At 40.3% G+C, this 7,059-nt stretch overlaps 1 pseudogene; it reads right to left on the minus strand.

Moving 5' to 3' along the window:
* LOC132169779 (glutamate receptor 2.7-like) overlaps nt 1-983 on the minus strand; it is a 75,414-nt pseudogene extending 74,431 nt beyond the window's left edge.
* Nucleotides 984-7,059: the final 6,076 nt, after the last annotated feature.

A 7,059-nucleotide genomic window follows, 5' to 3' on the forward strand; every position in this document is an offset into this window, starting at 1 on the left:
TAAATTTAATCACTTATTTAATACTTTAACCGAGTGGACTAACTGTCGAATGCAGATTTCATACTTTTAAGATGAGGAACAATAGAATCTGTCAAAATGATGATAAAGCGATCGAAACTCATAATAGAAACCAACTAATTAAAGTCAACGGTGTCAAATAAAAAAAACATATAAAATATAAAAGAAACAAATAATGATAGAATCAAGATGCAAAATATTAAGGGTAATGAAAGAAAAGAAAAGGAGGAAAAAGAAATACAAAAAGAAGGCGGCACAATAGGGTTTTAAACATTGTATGTCATTTTTTTTTCTAAGCCCTTGTATAACATGTCGCCTTCAATTCTCTCGTTTTTTTTTTCTTAGAGCCTTTAACATTCTTTTGACCCCTTTTTTTTTAGGGTGGTCCGGCATGCATGTTCTTAAATCATTTTACAGTGCAAAATTTGTTTTATTGTATATTACCGTGTTCATGTATCTTATTAATATTTTTAAGTTAACAACTAGTAAGTTATGACTTATGAGAAATTATTTTTTCAACTATCTCTATATAGTGAATGAGTAAATTTATCATTGAATTTTTGTGGAATTTACATGAGTTCATAAATTCAATAGTAGATCTATTAGATTTGAAAAAGAAAATAGTTGAAAGAATGATGTATATAATGTCTCTTAAGTTATAAACACAACTTACCGATTGAAGCTGCAGTAGCTACTCTAAGGGCGTCCGGGAAATGGAGAAGCACTTTGTGAGTCTTCGAAGTATTAATGTTGTAGTTTTGAGCTGCGATTCCCATGGCTGTTTTCTCTTCTTTGCCCATACGGGTTTTAACATCAATGATAACACCTATACCCGTAACTTCCTTATTGTTTGCTTCAGCTCCATGGAAGAAGATCACAGCCGCAAGAAGAACAAATATCAGTGTAGGGAAGAGCAACGGAGCTCTCGGAGCCGAGCTAATTACTTGCATCTGACGGTACAGCATAGGGTAGATGAGACGTCGAAACTGCTTTGGCTTTAGTAATAGATCAGACAACCTTTGAACATCTTATATGTGCATCATCCCAGCTCAACATATATAAGAAAAGTATTTGCATCATCTGAGAATGAAGAAAACGCGTTATCTGGAAGAATATGAGTGTGGAATATTTCTTCTTTGACTTTGTCTTGTATGGAGTTGAATTTTCTTGGCAATGATCGAGTGAAGATTCACCACCGTTAATTAGTGATCGTTATAGTGAAAGTCTCCAAACGTCTGTTTGGATATTTAACAAGGATTAGACATTTGAGAAAGTTCGATTTTGGAAGGGTATACGCTGTACGTGATTCTTCCAGGAAAGACACCTTTGAAAGCCCAGCGGAAATAGAGACCTCAAATTCCATCAATGGTTGTGTGTCAAATAATCCAGCCCCAATTGGATTTACTTGTGGTTTATCTCCAGCCAGAGGTGGAGGGAGGGGAGGTCGGGAAGGGGGCACATGCCCCCGAGCCAATAAAAAAAAATAAAAATTCCTTGTATAAATTTTTCTCCGCCCTCGTTTGCCCACCCTTCGATGTACTGGAATCATTTTCTAAGAGGACTGGCAGTCCATAACACGTTTGATTTATGCTTCGTCATTGTTTATGTCTTCTAGCTAGTTTTTATCACTGTTTCAAATTCAGAGCATTAGGGATTTGATGCAAGCCAGTTTTATCCATTTTGGTTAAATTCACACATGATGAGTTTTACTAAAAATATTAAATTCGCACTCGATTTTTGGATAATGGATTTGAGCCCCTTGGTGGTATTGGAAAGCTAATTTAAAGATATACAAAGTTATGTTTCACGAGGTTTGGCTAATTCCAATGTTTACTAAGTCAAAATGGGCTGTAAATGGAAGATTGAAAAGCTGGACGGAAATAAAGCTAATAATCCAATAAGGAAAGACTTGAGTGCTCAATTGGGGACTTTAATGAAGATTTTATTCCAACAAATCAAATAATCCAGCAATAAAATATATTTTATTTTATTATTTACGTTATTTTTTTAAAAAATCATAATTTAAATAACGTAAATAATAAAATTAGCCAAACTTTGTGAAACATGACTTTGTATATCTTTGAATTAGCTTTTCAACACGGTTTTGACCTAGTAAACATTGGAATTAGCCAAATCTTATGAAACATGACTTTGTATATCTTTGAATTAGGTATGCTGTATGTATAACAATAAGCAAACTTTGAGCAAAAGTAAACCTAAGCTTATTATGGAAATTTCTAGAATAATAAAGGGAAAAGGGGAAAATCCACTTTACCCCCTGAAGTTTCAGGGGTTTTTCAATTCGAACCCTAAAGTTTAAAAATTGGCAATGTATCCCCTCAATGTTTTAAAAATTTTCAATTTAAACCTTCCGTTACTAATTTCTGTTAAATTGTACGAATTTTTTTTTAAAAAAACCTGAGGGTAATTACGTAATTTTAGAGATTTTCATCCAATTTGACAGAAATTAGTAACAGAAGGTTTAAATTGAAAATTTTTGAAATTTCCCTTTATTAATAAGCTTAGGTTCACTTTTGCTCAAAGTTTGCCTATTGTTATAAATATAGCATACCTAATTTGTAAGACATGTGTATGTATTTTGATCAGTTTATCAATATGCAACACTCTTGAGTGATTTTTTGTCCCTTTTTTCCTTAATTTCTTTATAAAATTTTAGTTTAAGTAGAGTTATAATCTATTGATGTTTGTTATTAGAACCCACCACGCCACCTTTCATATCATGACCGCTGAAGGAAGAAGACACTGCTATGAATAAATATCAGTTTAATTAGTACCTTTAGGAGTGTTAAGAAAATGCTGCGTCTTATTTAATACAAACGGTACGCTTTTCTATAGCAAATTGCGTCTAATTTAAGCAACACTGAGACACACTACGCGTAAACTTGACAAAACTCAAAGTCTGACACCGTGAAATTAAAGGGAAAAAAAAACACATATCCACTTGACGCAAGAGGGAGGCTGACACCGTGACAGTAAGTTTGAAGTTATGTGAGATTTTTTTTTTTTTTTTTTAATGTTTCGGCGTAAAATGTTTTTTGTCATAAAATATTTCAGGAAAGTCATTTTACAGGAAAATATTTTACAATGAAAATATTTCCGGCGTTTGGCGCATGCACTGAAAATCACAAATAGTTTTTATATTCACAACATAAATACTAATATACAATAATTTTAAAAATAAAATATAAAAATACCCACTCAGGATTTGACTAGGACCCGCCCCGTACTTGACTAGGATCCGCCCGCCGGGAGCTGCTTAGGACCTCGTCGAGAGTTGCCCGGGACTTGACTAGGACTCACCTAGGACCCGACCATGGCCCGATCAGACTTACTTGAGACCTTCCCTAGACTTGACCTAGACTTGATTGGGACTCGCCTTGGACCTGCCTAAGACTCACTGAAATTGACCGGGACCTAACTAGGACCCGACTGAGCAGGTCTCGGGCAGGTCCCAAGCAAGTTCCGGCGGGGTCCCAATCAAGTCCCGGGCAGGTCCCGGTCGAGGCCCAAGATGGTCCTAGGCAGGTCCCGGGCGGGTTCCAGGCAGGTCCGGTCAAGTCCTGGGTAGGTCCCAATCAGGTCTCGAGTGGGTCAAGGGCAAATCTCGGGTGGGTCCGGTCAGGTCCCGTGTGGGTCCTAGGCAGGTCCGGTCGGGTCTTAGGCGGGTTTCAGTGAGGTCTCAGTGGGCTCCGGGCGGGTCTCGAGCAGGTTCTGGTCAAGTCCCGGGCAGGTCCCGGTGAGGTCTAGGCGAAGTCCCGGGTAGGTCCCGGGCGATTCCTGGGCGAGTCCCGTGCAGGTCCCATGCAGGTCCGGTCGGGTCTTAGGTGGGTCTCTGTCGCAGGGTCTCGAGCGGGTCCAAGTCAGGTCCCGGCGAGGTCCCGGGCGGGTCTCGGTGAGGTCCTCGGGCGGGTCCTGAGCAGGTCCTAGTCAAGTCCTAGGTGGGTCTCGGGCAGGACCCAGGCGGGTCCTGGTCAAGTCTTGGTGAGGTCCCGGGGAGGTCCAAGGGAGGTCCCGGGTGGGATCCCGGTCAGGTCTTGGGCGGGTGCCGGCTACGTCTCGGCGAGGTCTCGGTCAGGTCCCGGGGAGGTCCCAAGCGGGGTCTTGGTTAGGTCTCGGTCAGGTAATGCCTTATCTGCATTACCTGCAAATGAGTTGTAAAGCAATGATAATCAATAAAAAATCCAAAACACAGATATACAGTGATGCAAATATACATTAGTTATAAAATAAACCATGGGAACAATGCGTTTCTAACTTAGACTTTTGTGGAAACACAATTTTAACCGTTAAAGTGATCGATACGGGCTATAGTCATGTTAACCAAAGAATAACAAAAACAACAGAAATATATCATTACCTCTGTCGGGCGTGGATCCAGAGGTCGACACGAGCATGGCCTCAAGCTGGCAGAAACGGGCCTCAAAGATGGCATCTTTCTCTACTATCTGAGCTTTTTGTTCTTCAATCTGTTTGACAATCTCATCCATCGCACGTTTTTGTTATGTTCGCTCCTCTTCAAGTTCTCTAATCCTATCCGTCATTTGTGAGAACAAGGAGTTCCCAGGGTTCTGCGATTGCGCCTGGGATGGTGTATAGTACGAATGTATGCTACCCTGCACCGGTAGAACATTCGAACCCACTTGTCGGACCTTGCCAGGATACTCAGGCTTATTTCCGTCCACCTGAGCATACGCGTGATTCGGTGTCCACCGTACCATCCCTTCAGTCACGCTCAACGTCAATGCTGGGTCAGTGGGTATCAATTCCTTCATCCTCTCCTGTACGTTAAACAGCAAGTTAGTATCTCATATAAAGAAGGTTAATCATAAATAATTTATCAAAATATATATCGGTGAGTACTTACACATCTCTCCCTGACCACATCATTTGGATAGTCACCATCCTTCTTCTTGTGTGTCGAGATGTAAGTTTGCGCTCGAGTAGGAGTAGTGCCCAAAGATAAGGTCTGCATAAAAAAAAATATCAAAAAAATAAAAATAAATAAACATACAGTTAGATACGTATATATATCTATATATATGCGGTAAATAAGACAAATACCTCTTCATGTGTCGCCCTAGCAAAGCTCATCGACCCAATGTAGTGAGGTGTGTTGTTTTTTGCTAGCAATGCCTTCATATAAGCAGTATACTCCTACACAAATACTATTCTTAATATGTCAGCCCTAACACAATTACAATTAATGAAACTACACTCGTGACCTACCCGATTCTTCGGGTCGCACCATTTATCTAACAACACATCCAAGTAATAGGCGTTGTATTTCGAAACGACATCTTGACCTATTCTCGCCTTCACGGTGTCAGGAGTATCGCCTCGCTGAATTTTTTATCGCAACTTTCACTGAGTGTCTCCTACTCTTCAGCTTCATGCCCATATCTCGGAACGCATCCTTTTTTCTAGCATCGAGATTGTACTCAGACGGGATGTAGAAGTTTGCCTGCACAAGTTAAAAAAGTAAGGCGTATAATTCGTGCATTAACAGTGTTTGGCATAATGAAATACACATGCTAAAATATAACAGAGAGTTTAACCATACCATCAAGGCGTTCCATATATCTTCCTTCATACGGGGCGGTACCTCCGTCTAGTCGTCCCGTAATCTAACATAATTTCCACTCCTTATGATATTGTCGGTTGTCCTTCGGAATTTCAACCCACTAAATCCTACGAGCTGCTACGCTCTATTGTACTCACACACGACCTTTTGCCTGTTGGGGACATCCCACGTCTTGTTCAATGGTTTAATGGTCACACTTGAATGTGGGTGCACCCATCTCGATCGATGCCTAACACATTAATAATTACTGATGTTAATTATTTGGAATTCAATATCAACTACATAACTTATATATGCGGGGGGAATAACTGCTCTACATGGCCATGTGAACATATCCCTAACTCGCTCATCGTAGACAGCGAAGTAAGCGTATGATACTCTCGGTCTGTGTCGTATGGAGACGACTGAGATTGATACCCCATTTGGGTCTACCCTTCCACATGCTCTAGAAGTACTAGTCTATACCTCTGGTCGTCTACCTGTGGGAACCTCCATTGTCTACTCTTCCTCCTGGTACTCATATCTACCTGTGAAACACATCATGCACCCAATTAATTATGTATACAATAGATAAAACATGCACCACATATATAATTTTATTTTTTTGGACCATATATGATTATATTTGATCTAAGTCTGGTCGGATGTAGTCAATGTCATCCTGCGGATCCACTTCATTATTGCTGGTCAATATGAGTGGCTTACACTCGTGGTAGTTGGCACATTCATCATCAGGACCTTCACCCTGACCGTATATGTTTCTAGGTTTAGTCCTTACAACACAAGCCCAATCAGAGTCCATTTCATCTTCAACTTAAAAGACTTGGTCAACTTGTGACGTTAGCACATACGGCTCATCAGTAATTTGCTGGCCCCAGTGGACAAGTTTTTTGAAGCTGACAAGCATCATGCCATACTTGTCTACCTTGTACCCCCTGTTCCTCGTTTTGTCCGCCCAATCACACTTGAACAGAACGTACTTGGTCCTGTCGAACTACTCCACCTCAATTACTTCTGTTAACTTCCCGTAATACGTTTCACCATCAACAGTCGGCACGCACACGCCGTTGTTCTACGTTCTCTTTCTGGCATCGAATGCAAGAGAGCGAAAGAGCTTCCCGTTAACTACATATCTGTTATATCTGGTAGCTGTCTCCTTCGGCCCTCTACAATGCATTACCAGTTTGTCACCTATTTTCTTCCTACGTCGATCGTCCAATCGATCGGCCTATGAGTATATTATGTACAATTGACCATAAAGAAGTTAGTTTTGTTAGTTGTTATGAACCATAAGTAAATATAATCAGACTGTAATAGTTAAACTTCACGGTAGTCTTACGTAGTCAACGTACTAATTGTAAAACAACTCATAATGTTGGGTTTTCAACTAATCCTCTGTCGTTCGCCCCCTATCGCATGATTGCCTAAGTGTATCCATG

This window comes from Corylus avellana, chromosome ca2, assembly GCF_901000735.1.
Source record: "Corylus avellana chromosome ca2, CavTom2PMs-1.0".
In the NCBI taxonomy this organism is placed as follows: domain Eukaryota; kingdom Viridiplantae; phylum Streptophyta; class Magnoliopsida; order Fagales; family Betulaceae; genus Corylus; species Corylus avellana.